We start from the raw sequence: 23,130 nt of genomic DNA, 5'->3' as shown, positions 1-23,130 counted from the left end.
CTAAAAAAACAAAATTAGCCGGGTTCAGTGGCGAGCACCTGTAATCCCAGCTACTAGAGGGGCTCAGGCAGGAGAATCGCTTGAATATTGGAGGCAGAGGTTGCGGTGAGCCGAGATTGCGCCATTGTACTCCAGCCTGGGCAACAAAAGAAAACTCCATCTCAAAAAAAAAAAAACAGGACAAATGTACACAAGGAAACTGTTGGAGGTAATGGATATGTTCACTTTCCTGAGTGTGGTGATGGTAACATGAGTGTGTGTATCTGTCCAAACATTCACCAAATATGTATATATTTATTAGTCATATGCAGGGAGTTTTTTGTGGGTTTTTTTGTTTTTTGTTTTTTGTTTTTGAGACAGAGTTTCACTTTGTTGCCCAGGCTGGAGTGCAGTGGAACGGGCTCGGCTCACTGCAGCCCCCGCCTCCCGGGTTCAAGCAATTCTTGTGCCTCAGCCTCCCTCGTAGCTGGAATTACAGGCGTTCACCATTACCCCTGGCTGATTTTTTTTTTTGTATTTTTGTAGAGACGGGGCTTCACAATGTTGCCCTGGCTAGTGGCGAACTACTGAGCTCAGGCAATCCACCCATCTCGGCCTCCCAAAGTGCTAGGATTACAGGCGTGAGCCACCGTGCCCGGACTATATGCAGTTTTTGTACACCAATTATACCTCCATAAAGCTGGGGAGGTCAGGGGAGGACGACAAAGGAATTCAGGTAACGTTGGAGCAAATACCTGGAAGAGGTGGAGGAAAGAGACCCCTGCCTGCGGGGAATGATGGGAAGACACCCCTGCCTGCGGGGAATGATGGGAAGAGACCCCTGCCTGCGGGGAATTATGGGAAGTGGCTAGGAGAGGGGAGAGGAAACGCAGATCACCAGCAGCCTCCTGGGTGGTTTTGTAGAGGACTTTGGCTTCTGCTTTCTGCTATGGACTGAATGTTTGTGTCCCCACAAAATTCCTGTGTTGAAACCTAATCCCCCAAGATATTAGGAGGTGAGGCCTTTGGAGGCAACTAGGTCCGCATCAAAGGGATTAGAAAAGTTATACGGGGCTGAAGAGACCAGAGTGCGCGTCTTCTGCCCCTGCGAGGACACAGCAAGAAGGCACCCTGGGTGAGGAGGGGGGCCCTCGCCAGTCACTGAGGCCGCTGGGCCCTTGACCCTGGGCTTCTTAGCTTCCAGAACTGTGACCAGTAAGTATCTGCTGTTTATAAGCTACTCGGCTTACGATGTTTGTTAGAACAGCCCAAATGGACTAAAACACCTCCAGGAGGAGGGAAGACATGGGATGTTGTTAGCAGAGTGACATGAAGGGACAAGAATGCTAAATTAAAAGGACTCAAGAGGCTGTTCTATTTAACTTTGTTTTTGTTTGTTTTGAGACAAGAGTCTTGCTCTGTTGCATAGGCTGGAGTGCAGTGGTGTAATTTCAGTTCGCTGCAACCTCTGCCTTCTGGGTTCAAGTGATTCTCCTGCCTCAGCCTCTCTAGTAGGTGGAATTACAGGCGTTGGCCACCATGCCCAGCTAATTATTTGTATTTTTAGTAGAGACAGGGTTTCACCATGTTGGTCAGGCTGGTCTCAAACTCCTGACCTCAAGTGATCCACCCACCTTGGCCTCTCAAAGTGCTGGGATTACAGGCGTGTGCCACCACCCCCAGCTACTTTTTGCATTTTTAGTAGAGACAGGGTTTTGCCATGTTGGCCAGGCTAGTCTCAAATTCCTAACCTCAAGTGATTCACCCGCCTTGGCCTCCCAAAGTGCTGGGATTACAAGTGTGAGCCACCACGCCCGGCCTTAACTCTGTTTTTGTTTTTGTGTTTTTTTGTATAGCACAATCAAGCCCAATTTAAGTTAATCAAAGATGCATAAAATATACTGAGATACATTTTCCAATGTATTTTACAAAAGATGTAAGAGTCAGAAACACCTCCAAAGTATTCTGTACTTAAAGTGGACATTTTCACATAGACAAACAGGAAAGCCCAGCTGCCAGGGAGGAGGTACCAAGTTCTGGTTAGAAGTGCAAACTCTCAACTCAGAAAGTCGAGGCTGTACCACATGGTCGCTGTGTGATTTTACACAAGCTATTTTTCTGTCCATGCCTGAGTTTACTCATGTATAAAAATGATACTTGCCACCTGAAGTTGTTGGGGAAATTCAACAAATAACTGAACACAGTGCTTGGCACAAAGTAAAAGCTCAAAAAATAGTAGTCTTCATTAGACACACTGAGCAATTTTAGTCAGTTAAAAATCTATGACTGGCTGGCATGGTGGCTCACACCTGTAATCCCAACACTTGGGGAGGCCAAGGCGAGTGGATCACCTGAGGTCAGGAGATTGAGAACAGCCTAGCCAACATGGTGAAACCCCATCTCTACTGAAAATACAAAAATTAGCCGGCGCCTATAGTCCCAGCTACTCGGGAGGCTGAGATGGGGGAATTGCTTGAACCTGAAAGGCAGAGGTTGCAGTAAGCTGAGATTGTACCACTGCACTCCAGCCTGGGCAACAGAGCAAGACTCCATCTAAATAAATTGATTAATTTTTAAAAAATCTATGAGTGGTTAATACTAAATCTTATCAAGGAAATTATAACTATACATATTTTGTAAGTTATCAGTGAATTGTTCATGGTAAGATGTCAATCTGGGAATAAGTGAAGCAAAGTCTAAACGTAAGTGTGTAGGTTGGGTGCAGTGACCTACACCTGTGATCTCACTATTCTGAGAGGCTGGAGGTGGGAGGATCTCTTGGGGCCAGGAGGTCAAGACCAGCCTGGGCAACATAGCAAGACCCTGTCTCTTAAAAAAAAAAAAAATTATTTTTTTATTAGCCAGGCATGGTGGTGAGTGCCTGTAGTCCTAGCTACTTGGGAGGCCAAGGTGGGAGGATGACTTGAGCCTAGGAGTTGAAGGTTACAGTGAGCAGGCTGGGCATGGTGGCTCACACCTATAATCCTGGCACTTTGGGAGGTCAAAGTGGGCGGATCAGCTGAGGTCAGGAGTTTGAGACCAGCCTGGCCAACATGGTAAAACCCCCTCTCTACTAAAAACACAAAAAAAATTAGCTGGGTTCAGTGGCAGGCGCCTGTAATCCCAGCTACTAGGGGGTCTCAGGCAGGAGAATTGACTAGCTTGAACCCTGGAGGTGGAGATTGCAGTGAGCCAAGATTGAGCCACCACACTCCAGCCTGGGCCACAGAGTGACACTCCGTCTCAAAAAAAAGGTTACAGTGAGCAATGATCATGCCACTGCACTCCAGCCTGGGCAGCAGAGCAAGACCCTGTCTCCAAAAATAAATGTAAAAAATAAATTAAAATGTTAGGATCAGACTTGACTTCTAGGCCCAGTGCTGTTATGATAACCAACTGTGTGACCTTGGGCAAATTGCATGACATCTCTGGATATTAGTTTTCTTGTCTACAAATGAAGCAGATCAGGCCGGGTATGGTGGCTCATACCTGTAATCCCAGCACTTCGGGAGGTCTAGGTGGGAGAATGGCTTGAGCTCAGGAGTTCGAGATCAGCCTGGGCAATATAGCAAGACCTTGCCTCTACTGGGAAAAAAAAAAAAAATCAGCCAGGTGTGGTGGCGCATGCCTGTAGTCCTGGCTACCCGGGAGCAGGGAGGTGGGAAGATCCCTGGAGCCCAGGAGATTAAGGCTGCAGTGAGCTGTGATCACACCAGTGCACTCCAGCCCTGGTGACAGAGCAAGACCCTATTTCAGGGAAAAAAAAAAAGTGGCGTTAACTAGATTTGTAGAGGCCCCTCAAGCAGAACCTTCCATGAGTTTCATTTTTGCTGACTTGAAGAAGACTGTAAATGGGCAAGCTTCGTTAAACTTTGAAATAATAGTTTATTCATATTTAGCTTTTACTTGTTATATCTAAAACTTTGCTCTAGAGTCTCACAGTATTTTACAATTAATTAGCAGACATGAAATTTGAACAACTGTACTATAAGCTTTGAATTTTAAATGGTGCAAAATATTCCTATTTACATGAGATTTGTGTACCACAATATGCTAAAAGTTTTAGGTTTTTTTAGAGACAGCATCTTGCAATTTTGTCCAGGCTGGACTTGAATTCCTGGGCTCAAGTGATCCTCCCACCTCAGCTTCCCGAGTAGCTGAGACTTAAGGTGCACACTGCACCCAGCTTAACAGGCTAAAAGTTTTAAAGTAAATGGCATTTATTTGAGTCATCTTATCTTTGATGTTGAATCTCTGTCCTCATGTAAATTATGTAACTTCTGTAAAATAAGATGTGCCCATTAGAAAAGAAAGTGGTAGGAAAACTAGAATCACGTGATTAATAGTAAGATGTCAGTGCTTTCCTGATAACTAAAATATTTACCAGGTGAAGACTGCTAATGTTCACCAAAACTCAGCTTCCACAAAGGAAATAACCGTTCTATCTATGGATGATCAAATTCACAGGCGTCCAATGCATTCACCATTATGCATTCATACATGACAAACTGTTGACCTACTTGTGACAGACGCTTCCATGGAAAACTAAACACTCTTGTGACACTGCTCCCTTTGCACCTACTGCACCGTTTTCAGACTGTTTATGTTACTCTCTCCTCCGTTAGATGATAAACTCCTGGCTCCCAGCACCAACTCATAACTACTTAGTTGTTTTATTTGTTTTTATTTTATTTTATTTTTATTTTGTTTATTTTATTATTATTATTTTTTTTTTTTTTGAGATGGAGTCTCGCTCTGTCGCCCAGGCTGGAGTGCAGTGGCTCGATCTCGGCTCACTGCAACCTCCGCCTCCCAGGTTCAAGTGATTCTCCTACCTCAGCCTCCCGAGTAGCTGGGATTACAGGCGCCGCCACCACGTCCGGCTAATTTTTTGTATTTTTAGTAGAGACGGGGTTTCACTGTGTTAGCCGGAATGGTCTCGATCTCCTGACCTCGTGATCCGCCCACCTCAACCTCCCAGTGCTGGGATTACAGGCATGAGCCACCACGCCTGGCCTTATTTTTTTTGAGACAGAGTCACACTCTGTCACCCAGGCTGGAGTGCAGTGGCACCATCTCGGCTCACTGCAACCTCTGCCTCCCAGGTTCATGCCTTTCTCCTGCCTCAGCCTCCCAAGTAGCTGGGATTACAGATGCCCGCCACCACACTCAGCTAATTTTTGTATTTTTAGTAGAGACGGGGTTTCACCATGTTGGCCAGGCTGGTCTCGAACTCCTGACCTCAGGTGATCCGCCTGCTTTGGCCTCTCAAAGTGCTGGGATTACAGGCGTGAGCCACCGTGCCCAGCCACTATTCAGTTTATATTTCTTTTCTTTTTTTTTTTTTTTTTGAGACAGGGTCTTGCTCTTGCTCTGTCCCCCAGACTGGAGTGCAGTGGCGTGCTCAGTGCTCACTGCAGCCTCAACCTCCCAGGCTCGGGTGATCCTCCCACCTCAGCCTCCCAAGTAGCTGGGTCCATAGGCATGCATGCCGCCACACCCTGATAATATTTTTATTACTTTGGTAGATATGGGTTTTCGCCATATTGCTCAGGCTGGTCTGGAACTCCTGGGCTCAAGTGATCCTCCCACTTTGGCCGCCCAAAATGTTGGGATCACAGGGATGAGCCACCGCACCTGGCTAATTAATATTTCTTAAGCCCAGGCCGGGCGCGGTGGCTCAAGCCTGTAATCCCAGCACTTTGGGAGGCTGAGACGGGCGGATCACGAGGTCAGGAGATCGAGACCATCCTGGCTGACACGGTGAAACCCTGTCTCTACTAAAAAATACAAAAAACTAGCCGGGCAAGGTGGCGGGCGCCTGTAGTCCCAGCTACTCGGGAGGCTGAGGCAGGAGAATGGCGTGAACCCGGGAGGCGGAGCTTGCAGTGAGCTGAGATCCGGCCACTGCACTCCAGCCTGGGTGGCAGAGCTAGACTCCGTCTCAAAAAAAAAAAAAAAAAAAAAAAAAAAATATTTCTTAAGCCCAAATGAACCACTTTTCTTTGTTCTGACTTTGATCCTATCTGACATAATGCTTACCCCAATGTGAACAAGCAAGAAAGTTCCATAAAGCACCAGTTGTTGAGGAAAAAGTGCTACCTGTTCATAAGAAACTTCGGTGCAGACTACTATGAGGAAGAATTTAAATTCCTGAATGAACCAGCACCTTTGCAACTTAATAAGCTGGGCTTCGCTGAACTAAAAAGCTTCACAAACACATAAAGGATTTTTTCCTCAAAACAATTTTACTGTGTTAAGAATAGTGCATGTAGGCTGGGTGTGGTGGCTCACGCCTATAATCCCAACACTTTGGGAGGCCAAGGTGGGCGGATCACTTGAGGTCAGGAGTTCGACACCAGCCTGGCCAACATGGCAAAAACCCAACTCTACTAAAAATACAAAAATTAGCAGGGGGTAGTGGCGGGCGCCTGTAGTCCCAGCGACTTGGGAGGCTGAGGCAGGAGAATCGCTTGAACCCAGGAGGTGGAGCTTGCAGTGAGCCGAGATTGTGCCGCTGCACTCCAGCCTGGGTGACGGAGCAAGACTCCATCCCAAAAAAAAAAAAAAGTCTTCCAAGTCCAGATATAAGCACCATCAAAAAGTGCTATCTGTGATCTAGCAGATGACTGTTATCTGGACATGCACATAGAAATATCAGAGATTCTAGACTGGCGCTGACCAATACAGTAGTCACATATAGCTATTTGAATTTAAATGAATTAAAATGAAATAAAATCCAAAATTCAATTCCTCATTTAGACTAGCAGCATATCAAGGGCCTCCATGGTCATCGGTCTCATATTGGATAATGTATATTTTCAGCATCACAGAAAGTTCTTGGGGATAGCACTGTTACAGACTGTTTCAAAAGTCTGATTTCTACCAAGGATGGAACTATATAGTCTACATGTGACTCAGTAGCCAGACTAAATGGAAAGTTGGCCCCAGGAATGAGAGAATGGGAGTAAAAGTGTGTGAGATCATGTGTGTGTGTGTGTATATGCATATATAAAAAACATAACATATATAATACACATGGAACAACATAAATGTCTATAAATATCATATATTCATAGATACGTACATAGTCAACTCCCAATTCACCCATTTATCTATATAACAAATATTCATTGAACATCTGCTATGTACCAAGTATTATACTACGTGCAAGGAAAGCAGATGTGAATGACCAGTCCCGAGCCTCCAGGAGCTTGCAGTTTGCAGAGAACGACAAGCCTTAACTAGATACTATGGAACACTAGCCCGGCTGCAAGGGGAGCTAGCCGTCCTGACCACCTGCTGAGCTGTTGTCTGCAGGACTCCTATGGTGTAGGTTTGTACACACACCTCCCCCCACACAAACGTTCACATGTGCAAAAACAAAACAAGACAAAAATTCACACACACACTCAAGAAGCCAGTTGTATGACATTTGCAAGTAAACAGTAATTAGCTAAGATTATCTTATGTCATATTCATTATTCTCTACACAGAGCTGCCTATCATTTGCAGACTTCTGCCAGCTGATAATTAAGCAGGTCTTCCATCAAAAGCTATCAGGTTGGAGAAAAAAAATCAAACTAAAAGTGTCTCCTGCATCGTCCTAGTTGCCAAGACACTGTGCATCCTCATAACTTTGCCGCCTTTTTCCTGCTTTCATTTTGCTCCATCTAAGCACACATTAAACAGGCTATTTTTTAAGTCCGGTGTGTTTCTTCCTGATCCATTTATTTGTGCTGTTAACTGCCAGTTATTAAGTGCCTGTGCCACGGTACCAGGCATTTATACAAAATCCCTCTAATCCTCATAGCAATTATGTGAGGTAGGAATTATTATTCTCCATTTATAGATATGGAAACAGAATCAGAGGGGTTAAGAAACTTGGTCAAGATGGATAAATGGTAAACTGAGATATTAAATCAGGGCTGCCTGACTTTCATGCCCAAGCTCTTTCTCCTGCATCCAAAAGTTGAAATCATTAGAAATTCGAAGTTGTAAGTGGCATAGTCTGTTCCAGTAAAATTCTATACTGTAGAGTCCTGGAGAAAGAGACAGGCGAATCAGTGATTGCATTACATGACAAGAGTCATACGTGATAGAGGCGTGTATTCGGTACAGGAGATGGAGCAAGGAGCTTCTTGGGGGCAAAGGGACTTAAGTTGAGTCTTCAAAGAGTGAGCAGGGCTGAGAGGGAAGGGCATTCCAGGCGGGAGGAACCGCCTTTACAAAGGCATCGAGGCTCATTCCTGTGGCTGTAATTCAGGATGAATGGACATGCTTGCAGGAACAGGGCTAGGAAATGATTACAGTGGACAAAGACATCGACGAAGAAGCAGCCAGCCAAGCGAAGAAGTTGGAGCTTCATCCACTAATAAAGAGGCGAGTAGTGAGGGGATTAAAGAATGTTAAGCTGAGAAGTAGCACGATCAAGTCTGAATTTTAGGAAGATCATGTAGGCATCAGAGTGTTGAGAACGCACATGTGCACACATGTCGTAAGTAGGAAACATAAATAAATAGCAACAGGTGTAATCACTGCCATCTAATAATACATGACAAGGTCATGTATGGGCTCCAGGTCAGTGGTGCCATAGGGAGTGATGGAGAGTGTGAGCTGGAGTGAGGGCCTCTATGGAAAGGGAGCAATCACCTAGGACCATCTGGGAATGGGACCCAGGATTGTCGTTTTTTTGTTTAAGGGAAGTGGGAAAATCTTTATTTTTATATGATATCTACTGAATTTTAGAGATGGCCAACCTTATGTAGGCCAAAACCAAAAAACCACCTTTGGTCATATGTTTGTAAGCCTTGGGTTAAAGAATTTTGAAGGGGGCACGGGCCGGAAGACCCGTTAGAAGGTTATTTAAACAGGTGAGGGTCAGGCCCGGTGGCTCACACCTATAATCCCAGCATTTTTGGAAGGCCAAGGCAGGCGGATCACCTGAGGTCAGGAGTTTGAGACCAGCCTGGCCAACATGGTTAAACCCCGTCTCTACTAAAAATACAAAACTTAGCCAGGCATGGTGGCACATGCCTGTAATCCCAGCTACTTGGGAGGCTGAGACAGGAGAATCTCTTGAACCCAGGAGGCAGAGGTTGTAGTGAGCTGAGATCGTGCTATTGCACTCCAGTCTGGGCGACAGAGTGAGACTCTGTCTCAAAAAACAAAAATACAAAACAGGTGAGAAGTACTAAAGGCCACCCTGACCCAGGTCAAATGGATCAACAAATCTTGAGAAGGGTAAAGAGGACTGTGAAGAAAGATGACTTAAGATTGCTGGGGTTTTCTTAAACTCCGGTGGTGTTTTGGACCCTGACATGACCACCCAATCTTGGCAACTATAATCACTTGGGTTAATTCTCTAAACAGTGCTGCCATTAGAAAGGAAAGGGAGACCGGGCAGAGTGGCTCATGCCTGTAATGCCAGCACTTTGGGAGGCTGAGGCGAGCGGATCATCTGAGGTCAGGAGTTCACGACCAGCCTGACCAACATGGAGAAACCCCATCTCTACTAAAAATACAAAATTAGCCAGGTGTGGTGGCGCATGCCTGTAATCCCAGCTACTCGGGAGGCTGAGGCAAGAGAATCACTTGAACCCGGGAGGTGGAGGTTGCAGTGAGCCAAGATCGCACCATTGCACTCTGGCCTGGGCAACGAGAGTGAAACTCCGTCTCAAAAAAAAGAAAAGAAAGAAAGGAAAGGGAATGTTTTGTGGTTGTGGGCACTGTGCGTACTAAGAGGAAAAAGGCTGTACAATGTGTAGATTTTTCAGCTTTTTGGACGAGTGTATATGAAGGTATTGAACCATGAAGCAGTTCCTTTCATCCCCCTCGACCAAAAAGTGGCCGATTCAGATTAAAAGGCACATGAATTTAGTCACAGAACCAGAGCAAACCTTAGCAACACATGAGGCTTAGGAAATTGTTTCTTCTCCCCTGCACCTTTATACCATTAAAATAAGATGGAACGGAACGCCGAGGAGGGTTCTGAAAGAGTGTGGTCACAAAGGGAAACGCAGTCCCAGAGGAGATGGTGTGTGGAAGGAAGGCACAGTGTCATTAGGTGGACCTGGAGAGAGAAAGAAAGAGAATTTTACAACTGTTTTTGGTTGTAAGCAAGAAGTAATGATGTCATATTCTCCACTCACCATCTCCCTGAGTCAGTGCCCAGCTGTATCATTATTAATGTCATATATATAATTTATTATTATTATTATTATTTTGAGACACGGTCTTGCTCTGTCACCCAGGCTGGAGTGCAATGGCACGGTCTTGGCTCCCTGCAACCTCCACCTCCTGGGTTCAAGTTATTCTCCTGCCTCAGCCTCCCAAGTAGCTAGGATTACAGGCCTCTGCCACCACGCCCAGCTAATTTTGTCTTTTTAGTAGAGATGGGGTTTCAGTAGGCTAGCCAGGCTGGTCTCAAACTCCTGACCTCAGGTGATCCACCCACCTTGGCCTCCCAAAGTGCTGGGATTATAGGCGTGAGCCACCATGCCTGGCCAAAATCTCCGAAGTTATTCTCGCCCTATGGTTTCATCATTTTCTGTCTCTGTTTCTATTTCGCCTACTGACTGACCTTCTAATGGGGGCTTGAGCTAGATGTCTAGTTTGTTTTGTATCCTTATCGTCTCCTGGAGGGTAAGCACTCAGGACACGAAACATATGGAATGAATGAGCCTGTGTAGATCCGACGTCGCTTAGTAAATAACTACACCCCTTACCAGCCAGGCAAAATTGCTCGCCTCTCTCAATCTCAGTCTTTTAACCTATAAAATGATAATTACCACTGTCCTGTCTACCCTGGGGGTGTAAGAATCACATATGTAAAAATTCTAACCTGTAAAATGCTATGTAATTACTACCTACTTATAAACATAGACTTTTGGAGAAAAGGGAGGCAGAGGTTTTTTGGTTTTTGTTTGTTCGTCTGTTTGTTGTTTGTTTGTTTGTTTGAGTCAGGATCTCACCCCCATCACCTAGGCTGGAACGCAGTGGCACAATCTTGGCTCACTGCAGCCTCAGCTTCCTGGGCTCAGGTGATTTTCCCACCTTGGCTTCCCAAGTAGCTGAGACTATAGGCTCACACTACCATGTCTGTCTAATTTTTTGTATTTTTAAAGTAGAGATGGGGTTTTCCCTTGTTGCTGGTCTCAGACTCCTGGGTTCACGAGACCCACCCGCTTTGGCCTCCCAAAGTGCTGGGATTACAGGTGTGAACCACCAGGTCTGGTTTAGAAAGTTTTTTTGTTTTTTGTTTTTGAGACAGTTTCGCTCTTGTTGCCCAGGCTGGAATGCAATGGCATGATCTTGGCTCACTGCAACCTCCACCTCCCAGGTTCAAGCGATTCTCCTGCCTCAGCCTCCCAAGTAGCTGGGATTACAGGCACCAGCCACCACATCCGGCTAATTTTGTATTTTTAGTAGAGACAAGGTTTCTCCAAGTTGGTCAGGCTGGTCTCAAACTCCCGACCTCAGGTGATCTGCCCGCCTCAGTCTCCCAAAGTGCTAGGATTACAGCCATGAGCCACTGCACCCGACCTAGAAAGTTCTTTTAAAGCCAAGCGTGGTGGCTCACACCTGTAATCCCAGCACTTTGGGAGGTCAAGGTGGATGGATCACCTGAGGTCAGGAGTTCGAGACCAGCCTGGCCAACATGGTGAAACCCCCGTCTCTACTAAAAATACAAAAATTAGCCGGGCGTGATGGTGGGCACCTATAATCCCAGCTACTTCAGAGCCTGATGCAGGAGAATCGCTTGAATCCAGGAGGTGGAGGTTGCAGTGAGCCGAGATGGACCACTGCACTCCAGCCTGGGTGACAGAGCAAGGCTCCATCTCAAACAAACAAACAAACAAACAAACAAAAGAAGAAGAAAAGAGTGTAGTGCTTTAAAATATGAAGAAAAGTCACTGACTGCCCATCCAGTGGGACAGGTTTTCTTCTGGTCATGGGGATACACTTGTACGTCCCACTCTCACCTGGGACTCCTCAGTGATCCACAGTTTGACATGAAGACACTATTGGCTAAAAAGCAGGGCAGTCTCAGGGTGCAGAATGGAGTTTCACTTTGGAAGTGCTTAAGGGATCTATGTTTTGAACTCCAGAAACGGAACTTCCAAACTTGGACTTTATCACATATACTCAGGCAGCCCCACACTCCTATAACAAACGAGCTTGAAGCAAATTCTCTTGCAAGTTATGATTGATAATATTGCCTAGGCAATCTAATTAAGCGCTTGGTAAACAGAATCTTAATTTACGCTTAGTCCAGAAGGAACTGCAGGAATTTATCTCCCTTCCCCCAGGGAAGACTTAATCAACAAGTTGAGGGAGGGAGGCCAGCTTTATTTTAGGCTTATACTTCGTATCTATCAGAGAAGTGCTGTGATTTCTTCCCAACACAGGGGAGGTTTGGTGGACTGCAAAATGGGACTAATTTCCAGTTTTCTCGATGTGTCAGAGCTTCAGAATCTGGTTATACTGTTGTGGTGGTGGTGGTCTCAAACTCCTGGGCTCAAGCGATCCTCCCACCTCTACCTCCCAAAGTGCTAGGATTACAGCTGTAGATGTGAGCCACTGCACCCAGCCTGGTTATATCATTTACTTAAGAGAAATGTGAATTCCCAGAACAGGAACTTTAGACATAAAACCAAAGATTTTACAGCGTAACTACTAGTGATTTTTCTATCACAGGTGGTTCAAAGTTAGTGTACATGCCGTCAGCACGATAATGAAGAATGGCAGAGAAATGAATCACTTGTTAACTAGGCGCAGAGTGATTGAACTTTTAAAGGCTCTGCTTCAAGCTCTTCAGCGGCTTCCCACGGCCCTGGAGGGAGAGCAGGAACCCTCCCCTGGGCCCTGCTGGAGGGAGGTGGCTCCTGCTACCTCTCCAGCCTTCTCCCAGGCTTCCCCGAGCTTCATCAGGGAAGGGACGAAGGGACCCATCTGTTCCCAGAGCCTCCCGTAGTGTCCTTCCTGCCATGGAAATACTCTTGGCCTCGTAACTTGGACTCAGCCTTTAGCTCTCAGCATAACCCTGACTGCCCAGACCAACTAATGTCCTCTAGACCCAATCATAGCACACAGCTCCCTTTCTGTCGTGCTTGTTATACTGGGAACTGTTGGGACTGTACACCTACCTCAAAGGAGTGCATCAGTACAAAGGGCCTGCTCATGGGAGCATTCTGCAAACATTAGCTCTTCACCGTTTTTTTGTTTGTTTTTTTGTTTGTCTGAGACAGGATCTCATTCTGTCACCTAGGCTAGAGTGCAGTGGATTGCATGGTACAATCACAGCCACAGCCTCAACCTCCCAGACTCAGGTGATCCTCCCACCTCAGCCTTCCAAGTAGCTAGGACACAGGCATGGACCAGCCGGCTAATATTTATTATTTTTGTAGAGCGGGGATCTCACTGTGTTTCCCAGGCTGGTCTTGAACTCCTGGGCTCAAGCGTTCCATCCGCCTTGGCCTCTCAAAGTGCTGGGATTACAGGCATGAGCCACCGCACCCAGCCAGCTCTTTACCTATTGTTACTGGTTATGTTTGTCTTTCTTCCTCGATTATACCCTCTTGTTTATCCTGTAACCCAGACCTCCCACAGTGAGAACTGGGCTGAATTGCAGGTGCCCGATAAATACGTGTTGAATGAAGGACTATATAAAAAAATTAGTTGAGCTGGGCACAGTGGCTCATGCCTGTAATCCCAGCACCTTGGAAGGCCGAGGCGGGCAGATCACCTGAGGTCAGGAGTTCAAGACCAACCTGGCTAAAATGGTAAAACCCCGTCTCTACTAAAAATACAAAAATTAGCCAGGCCTGGTGGCGCACACCTGTAGCTACTTGGGAAGTTGAGGCAGGAGAATCGCTTGAATCCAGGAGGTGGAGGTTGCAGTGAGCTGAGATCGTGCCACTGCACTCCAGACTGGGCTTCAAGAGTGAAACTGTCTCAAAAAAAAAGAAAAAAAAATTGGTTGAGTGGGGAGAATGGGGAGTTATTATGTAATGGTACAGAGTTTCGGTCTGGGAAGACAAAAAAAGTTCTGGAGATGGATGGTGGTGATAGTTGCAGAAGAGTGTGAATGTCTTTAATGCCATGGAACTGTACACCTAAAACGGGTTAAAGTATCTGTTGGATAAGAGGTTGATGTAAAAAAGAAAGAATTAAAAAAATTTTAAATGGTTAAAATGGCAAATTTCATATTATGTGTATTTTGTCATAATAAAAAAGTGGCTCATGCTTGTAATCCCAACACTTTGGGAGGCTGAGGTGGGCAGATCACGAAGTCAAGAGATCGAGACCATCCTGGATAACAAAGTGAAACCCCGTCTCTACTAAAAATAGAAAAATTAGCCGGGCATGGTGGTGCATGCCTGTAGTCCCAGCTACTCGGGAGGCTGAGGCAGGAGAATTGCTTGAACCTGGGAGGTGGAGGTTGCAGTGAGCAGAGATAGCACCACTGCACTCCAGCCAGGTGAAAGAGCGAGACTACATCTCAAAAAAAAAAAAAGTGCTAAATAAATGTATACATAATTTTGAACCAGCTCCTATCCGACTCTAATATTTCAATTCAATAAACATTCAAGCCTGGGCGCATTGGCTCACACCTGTAATCCCAGCACTTTGGGAGGCCAAGGCAGGCGGATGATGGGGTCAGGAGTTCAAGACCAGCCTGACCAACATGGTGAAACCCCATCTCTACTAAAAATACAAAAATTAGCCAGGTGTGGTGGCAGGCACCTGTAGTCCCAGCTACTCGGGAGGCTGAGGCAGGAGAATCGCTTGAACCCAGGAGGCAGAGGTTGCAGTGAGCCGAGATCGCTCCACTGCACTCCAGCCTGAGTGACAGAGCGAGACTCTGTCTCAAATAAATAAATAAATAAATAAATAAATAAATAAATAAATAAAACAATCATAGGGTGCCTACTCTTGGTAAGACATAAAGTACACTCTTGGACTTATTTAATAGTATATAAAATAGACTAAAAATTGCAATCCGATTGCCCTTTGTGTGTAAAACATGTTTTAACTAGATAGCCAGGTCTTATTTATCTTTATACCCCAAGCAGCCAGCACTTAATATGGGCTCAGTATTTGCTAAATTGAAAATAGTGCACTGACAAAAATTCAGTATTTGTTTAGGCCTTTCCCCATTACAAAATGCTCCCACAAACAATCCATTTCCTGTTACCATTGAGCTTCTTTGACTTTCACCCTTTCTTCTCTTTCCCCTTACCTTCATTTTTTTGTTTGTTTGTTTGTTTTGTTTTGTTTTTTTTGAGATGGAGTCTCGCTCTGTCACCCAGGCTGGAGTGCCGTGGTGCAATCTTGGCTCACTGCAACCACCACCTCCCGAGTTCAAGCAATTCTTGTGCCTCAGGCTCCCGACTAGCTGGGATTACAGGCATGTGCTACCACGCCTAGCTACTTTTCGTAGTTTTTAAAGTGGAGACAGGGTGTCTCCACGTTGGTCAGGCTAGTCTCAAACTCCTGACCTCAGGTGATCCACCCGTCTCGGCCTCCCAAAGTTCTGGTATTACAAGTGTGAGCCAGCACCTGGCCTTCATGTTATCAACCATCTCTTCCTGACTTTCTGGATCAACACAACTTCTTCAATTTCTTTATCCTTGTGTTACTATTTTCAACTGCTCATTTCTGGCTCTCATTGCCTCACATCTCAGCAAACGTTTCTATTTTATACCAAAACAGTTACATTTGACTCTGAGGTGGAAGACACGTTACTAGCATAAAGGTCAGTTGGTCAGAAGCCAACCCGGTCACATGCCCGAGAGTCCTGGGAACCACCCCCCCACCTGTCTCAAAACCTTCTGGGCATCCTTGACAGCAAGTATTACTCATCCGGTTTCAAAAAGGAATTGCACACCACTTGTCTACTACCTGTAGTTTAAATGGTGGTCATGTTTTCTGGTTTCTTCCTTTATAATCAACTTCAGTGTTTTTATAAAGAAAGGAAGTATACTTTAGATAAGCAGCATACTATATAACAAAAAATTAGGAGGCATTATAAAAAGAAGGGAACACTAAAAGCATGAGGTTAATCAGAGTGACAAATAATATTTCTGGGCAGGTGTGGTGGCTCACACTTGCAATCCCAGCACTTTGGGAGGCTGAGGCGGGTGGATCACTTGAGGTCAGGAGTTCAAGACCAGCCTGGCCAACATAGTGAAACCTCGTCTCTATTAAAAATACAATAATTATCTGGGCATGGTGGCACGGGCCTCTATTTCCAGCTACTGGGGAGGCTGAGGCAGGAGAATCGCTTGAACCTGGGAGGTGGAAGTTGCAGTGAGCTGAGATGACACCACTGCACTCCAGCCTGGGCAATAGAGCAAGAGTCTGTCAAAAAAAAAAAAAAAAAAAAAGAAGGAAGGAAGGAGAAAGAAAAAGAAAGAAAGAGAGAGAGAGAAAGAAAGAAAGAAAGAAAAAGAGAAAGAGAGAGAGAGAAAGAAGGAAAGAAAGAAAGAAAGAAAGGGAAAATAAAATTCCTATTTTCAAGGTCTGATGTCATATGGTAGCTACCATCAGGAGGAGGGACCCCTTCAAACCCAGCGTTTCAATGCTAGACAAGGCTATAGTTTGAATATGGCCCCCAAAGTTTGTGTGTTGCAAGCAGAATCCCCGAAGCAACAGTGTTGAGTGGTGGAAACTTTAAAAGGTGATTAGAGGCCGGGCGCGGTGGCTCAAGCCTGTAATCCCAGCACTTTGGGAGGCCGAGACGGGTGGATCACGACGTCAGGAGATCGAGACCATCCTGGCTAACACGGTGAAACCCCGTCTCTACTAAAAAATACAAAAAACTAGCCGGGCGAGGTGGCGGGCGCCTGTAGTCCCAGCTACTCGGGAGGCTGAGGCAGGAGAATGGCGTGAACCCGGGAGGCGGAGCTTGCAGTGAGCTGAGATCCGGCCACTGCACTGCAGCCTGGGTGACAGTGCGAGACTCCTTCTCAAAAAAAAAAAAAAAAAAAAGGTGATTAGGTCATCTGCCTTCATGAATGGATTAATGCTGTGATCTCAGGACTGGGTTCCGCTAAAAGGATGAGTTCAGCCCCTCTCTTCTCTTTCTCCCTCTCTCTTTCTCACACTCACACTCTGTCCCTTCTCTTCTCTCTTCTCTTTCTCTTATTCTGTCTTGCCCTTCTGTGATATGTGACAAGAAGTACCTCACCAGATGCAGACCTCACCAGATGCCCTTCAACCTTGGATTTCCCGGCCTCCAGAAACTACCCAGTTTCGATATCTATTACAGAACACAAAATGGATATAGACAAAATAGAAAGAAGTAGAGAGGTGACAATAGTTTCATAAGAAACTGGGGGTCTCATTTGGCTTCCATATGCCTGATGCCTTTGACATCTAAGCAGAGGTCTCATTCTAATATCCCTGGTAGATTCTACACAGCACAGCACAGACTCGGCCGGGTGCGGTGGCTCACACTTGTAATCCCAGCACTTTGCGAGGCCGAGGCGGGCAGATCACCTGAGGTCAGGAGCTCGAGACCAGCCTGGCCAACATGGTGAAAGCCCGTTTCTACTAAAAATACAAAAAACAAAAATAGCTGGGCGTGGTGGCGGGTGCCTGTAATCCCAGTTAGTACCAGACTCTGGCTCTGGGCTGCCAGAGGAAGAAACCTTTTTCTTTTACTTACTAGCTCTGTGAACTCAGGCAAGTTTCCTAAACCTGCCTCAGTTTTCTCCTCATTCAAAAAATGAAAACAACAAGATATACCATAGAGTTTTATGAGCATTAAATAAATTAATATTTGCAAAGCACTTAAAACAATGCCAGGTTCCTGGCATTGTATCAATGTTTGATAAGTAAATGACATTACAAATATAGTTATCACATCTTAGCACCCTACAGTTTACAAATTAATTTTGGTATACTAGTCTCATCAAATTATCACCATTCCAAGGAAGGTATTATCACCTTGATGTGTGGATCAAGAAATAAAGTTTCCTAAGTGTTTTGTGAAGTTAATGATTTGGGGACAAAGTTGACGAGAAGGAAAAATAATTTCATCTATTTTATTTCTATGCTTAGTTCAAGGGAAAAGGGTCAGTACCTTTTCTCCTATTTTCATACCAGAGAGCACGGTGGTTAATCACTTAATTTTTCTTTGGTTACCGATATGGTTTGGCTGTGTCCCCACTCAAATCTCACCTTCAGGTGTGGTTCCCGTAATCCCCACATGTCATGGGAGGGAGGTAATTGACTAAAGGGAGGTAATTGACTCATGGGGGCGGGACTTTCCCGTGCTATTCTCATGATAGTGAGTAAGTCTTACGAGATCTCATGTTTTATAAAGGGTAGTTCCCCGGCAGATGCTCTCTTGCCTGCGCCATGTAAAATGTGACTTTGCTTCTTCTTTGCCCTCTGCCATGATTGTGAAGCCTCCCCAGCCATGTGGAACTGTGAGTCCATTAAAAAACCTCTTTTTCTTTATCAATGACCCAGTCTCAGGTATTTCTTCATAGCAGTATGAAAATAGATTAATATAGTTACTATGATAATACGTAGAATACCTTCCATTGAAACATAGTTTGTATATATGTATCTGTGATATCTGACATATTGCGTGTCTCTCTTCCAAGAAAGTTTTCTTATTATTAGGTCCTTTATTACTAAGGACCTTTGGGGAACAATGGTAATTTCATACATATTAGTTTTAATGGTGAATGTTACACTTATGCTCAACTTCTAGGCTGAAGTTCAGTCTGTTAGCCTGTAGACGGAAGCTCACTGTAGACTCTGGATTGAGTCTTCCTCTTCTCCAACACACACCTACACCTAGAATTATGTAAGAAATTTGTTTTCTGCTCTGCAGTGTTGGTACTTCCTTTTTCCTTTTTTTTCTTTTCTTTTTTTTATTTTTTATTTTATTTTTATTTTATTTTTATCTGGAGACAGAGTCTAACTCTTCGCCTAGGCTGGGCTGCCGTGGTGTGATGTTGGCTCCCTGCAACCTCCACCTCCTGAGTTCAAGTGATTCTCCTGCCTTAGCCTCCTGACTAGCTGGGATTACAGGCACGCGCCACAACGCCCAGCTAATTTTTGTATTTTTAGTAGAGACGGGGTTTCACCATGCTGGTTAGGCTCATCTTGAACTCCTGACCTCAAGTAATTCACCTGCCTCTGCCTCCCAAAGAGCTGGGATTACAGGCATGAACCACCACGCCCAGCCCTTTTTCTTTTCTTTTCTTTTCTTTTTCCTTCCTCCCTCCCTCCATCATTCCCTTCCTCCTTCCTTCCTTTCTTTCTTCCTTCCTTCCTTTCTTTTCTTTTCTTTCTTTTTTTTTTTTCAATAGAGACAGAGTCTTGTTATGTTGCTTGGGCTGGTCACCAACTCCTGGCCTCAAGCGATCCTCTCTCACCTCAGCCTCCCAAAGTGCTGTAATTACAGGCATGAGCCACTGCACCCAGCCAGTATTTCCTATTTTAAATAGGATACTATACATGGACAAAGGTTCTCAGGGTAGCTGGACAAACCGGAGAGGCAGGATTGCCTTCCTCCTCAGGTCTTGGGTGCTCCTAGACACTGCAGGGTGCTGTCAAGCACACAGGTTTGGGAATGCGGAGCTGAACTGTCTGGGATTGAATTTCAGCCATACCATTTTCTAGCTGTGTGACTTTCAGCAAGACAATCATTCTCTCTCCATTTCCTCATTTACAATGTGGAGATATTGACAGTATCTACCTTACGGGGTTATTGGGAAGATTGCGTGGTTAATGCCAGTGAAGCCCTTAGAACACTAGGCCCACCTGGCTCGTACAAACATTCTGTAAATGTTATCTATTAGTGTTATGTCCTATTTTGCTTAACACAGTAATCATCCTGTCGTCTAAGTCAATAGCTTTCAAACATTTTTGCCTGTGACTTCCAGTAAGAAATATATTTTGGCCAGGCGCAGTGGCTCATGCCTGTAATCCCAGCACTTTGGGAGGCTGAGGCGGGTGCAGCACAAGGTCAGGAGATTGAGACCATCCTGGCTAACAGGGTGATACCCCGTCTCTACTAAAAATACAAAAAAATTAGCTGGGCGTGGTGGTGGCGCCTGTAGTCCCAGCTACTTGGGAGGCTGAGGCAGGAGAATGGCGTGAACCCGGGAGGCGGAGCTTGCAGTGAGCTGAGATCGCGCCACAGCACTCCAGCCTGGCAACAGAGCGAGACTCTGTCTCAAAAAAAAGAAAAAAAAGAAAAAAAAGAAATATATTTACATCATAATCCGCTACATACACACATAAAAAAACTAGATCGAAGTTTCACAAAACATGAATCCTCTTACTAACACATTGGGCTGTCTTAATTTCTATTCCCCTTTTTACGATGGTGGTGCCTTATTAAGTTGATTTCACAACCCGATAATGGGTCAGTTAGAAACACTGGGCCCTTTGATAGGCTATTCAATAGGCTGAATAATGACCCCCTAAGATGTCCACGTCCTAATTCCTACAAAAGGGATTTTGCTGATGTGATTAATGTTACAAATCTTAAGGTGTGTTGATTCTCCCAGATTATCTAGGTGGGCCTAGTCCAGTCAACACAAGTCCTTCAAAGTGGAGAAGCTTTCCTGGCTGTGATCAGATAGAGAGGTGACTGTGAAAGAAGGCTCAGAGATACAGAAGAAAAAGGACAGTCTGCCATTGCTGGCTTTGAACATGGAGAAAGGGGGCCATGAGCCAAGGAATGTGAATAGCTGCTCCAAGATGGAAAAAGCAAGAAGACAGATTCCTTCTGAGAGCCTCTAGAAAGAAACACAGCCCTGCAACACCATGATTTTAGCCCAGTGAGACCCCTCTCAGACTTCTGACCACCACAATTGTTAGATAATAAATGTATATTGTTTAAGAAACTAGATTTGTGATAATTTGTCCCAGTAGCAATAGAAAACTAATATATTATGTAAGCCAGAAGCCTTGACGTTACTGTCTCTCTAGACTTTTCTTTTTTCTTTTATTTATTTTATTTTATTTTTTTGAGACAGAGTCTCGCTCTGTTGCCTAGGCTGGAGTGCAATGGCACAATATCAGCTCACTGAAACCTCCACCTCCCAGGTTCAAGCGATTTTCCCACATCAGCCTCCAGCAGAGCTGGGATTGTAGGCCTACACCACCACGCCCAGCTAATTTTTGTATTTTTAGTAGAGACGGGGTTTCACCGTGTTGGTCAGGCTGGTCTTGAACTTTTGACCTCAAATGACCCGCCTCAGCCTCCCAAAGTGCTGGGATTAAAGGCATGAGCCACTGCGGTGGCCTAGACCTTTAATTTAATGGTCTTTAATGTCATTAAATTTAATGCCACCTAGTCCTCTTGCTTCTATCTTTGAATATCTCTGAAAAAAATCCATATATTTCCCCAATTTTCATGGCTCTTGCCCTCATTCAGTTCCTATTTATCTCAATCTTGATTTATTCCTACTTCTGGGCCCCTACCTGTCCTACATCCTCTTCCCTCTGGCTTTCAGAGTTAAGTTAATAAACTACCAGTATGATTACCTCTTGGCACTTTTTTGGGGGGTGAGGGTGGGGGATAGAGTCTCGCTCTATCGCCCACACTGGACTACAGTGGCGCGATATTGGCTCACTGCAACCTCCACCTCCTGGGCTCAAGCGATTCTCCTGCCTCAGTCTCTGAAGTAGCTAGGATTACAGGCAGGAACCACCATGCCTGGCTAATTTTTGTATTTTTAGTAGAGACAGGGTTTCACCATATTGGCCAGGCTGGCCTTGAGCTCCTGACCTCGTGATCCACCCGCCTCAGCCTCCCAAAGTGCTGGGATTACAGGCGGGAGCCACTGCGCCCGGCCCGGCACTTTGTTTTTTTAAGAGACTGGGGACGGGGGCATCTTGCTATATCACCCAACGTGGGAGTTGCTGGTCTCGAACTCCTAACCTCAAACCATTCTCCCAAAGTGCTGGGATTACACGTCTGAGCCATCACACCCAGCTCTTGTCACTTCTGATGCCTCAACATGCTTCCAGAATAAAATCTGAAGTCTTTAGAGCAATCGTCAAAGCTTCTCAGATGACCCAGTTCAAATCTATGAGGACACATTTCTCTGCTGCCATTTTCCCCATTCTGGCCTCTCAGAATATTATACTTATAAAGTTAGTCTTCCATGTCACTTTATTATAATTGGTTATCTATTTTTTTGGTCTTAAAAAATGTGCTTCCTCAGGACCAAAGAAGCAACAAAGAACGTGTCCTGCCTGCCAGTCAGTCAGCTCTGACTGTGTCGCCATCTAAGGCCTCATTTATTATTTATATAGAGTATGCCTCTCCAATCACAATGTGCTTTATTTTTTAATTAGGGCATTAGTGGCCAAGAGAACTCTCTTTTCCATACTCTTGAGCAAAATAAATAAATTCATCAGCAGTGCATTTTTTATTTTTATCTTTTATTTTAATAAACCTCATCAAAAATTTGTATCAACCTATGCATTTGAAAGGTCTTGCTAGACGTAACATCAAAACGTGGATGATAAATGCATGAAGGAGACGGACTTGGTGGCTCACGCCTGTAATCCCAGCACTTTGGGAGGACGAGGCAGGAGTTTGATACCAGCCAAGTCAACATGATGAAACCCCGTTGCTACTAAAAATACAAAAATTGGCTGGTCGTGGTGGCGGTGCACGCCTGTAATCTCAGGTACTCAGGAAACTGAGGCAGGAGAATCACTTGAACCCGGGAGGCAGAGGTTGCAGTGAGCCGAGATTGCGCCACTGCACTCCAGTCTGGGCGACAGATTGAGACTCCTTCCAAATAAATAAATGGAATGGAAGGGAGGGGAGGTGCTGGGAGGGGAGGAGAGGAAAGGGAAGGGAAGGAGAAAGAAAAGAAATGCATGAAGCTGGCCGTCTCCTGCCTCTGTGGGAGTCTGAGGCACATCTTTGCAGTCCCATAAGTGAGAGGAAGGCAGTTTCTCCAATGAAAACCGACATCCTCACTCTTGACCCTGCCCCCACTGCTTCTCTGGTATTCTGTCTTTTCCTTCATGTTCCCTGTGGTTTCACCAACCAAGTCAGATCAGGGGTATGATTCAATGTTACTACAACTAGAGGAAATTTCAGATTACAAACTACATGGTGTTGTAAAACAGTGTATTTGTTTGCTAGAACTGCCC

General features: G+C 45.2%; 1 long non-coding RNA gene across 1 annotated transcript; it reads left to right on the top strand.

Moving 5' to 3' along the window:
- Positions 1-846: 846 nt before the first annotated feature.
- On the top strand, positions 847-20,861 carry LOC105474695 (uncharacterized). Its single transcript, XR_982919.2, has 3 exons — positions 847-1,194; positions 18,314-18,419; positions 20,520-20,861. It is a non-coding gene; the product is annotated as an uncharacterized lncRNA (long non-coding RNA).
- Positions 20,862-23,130: the final 2,269 nt, after the last annotated feature.

Source organism: Macaca nemestrina, chromosome 1, assembly GCF_043159975.1.
Source record: "Macaca nemestrina isolate mMacNem1 chromosome 1, mMacNem.hap1, whole genome shotgun sequence".
Taxonomy (NCBI): domain Eukaryota; kingdom Metazoa; phylum Chordata; class Mammalia; order Primates; family Cercopithecidae; genus Macaca; species Macaca nemestrina.
This window is presented reverse-complemented; position numbering and strand designations above follow the sequence as displayed.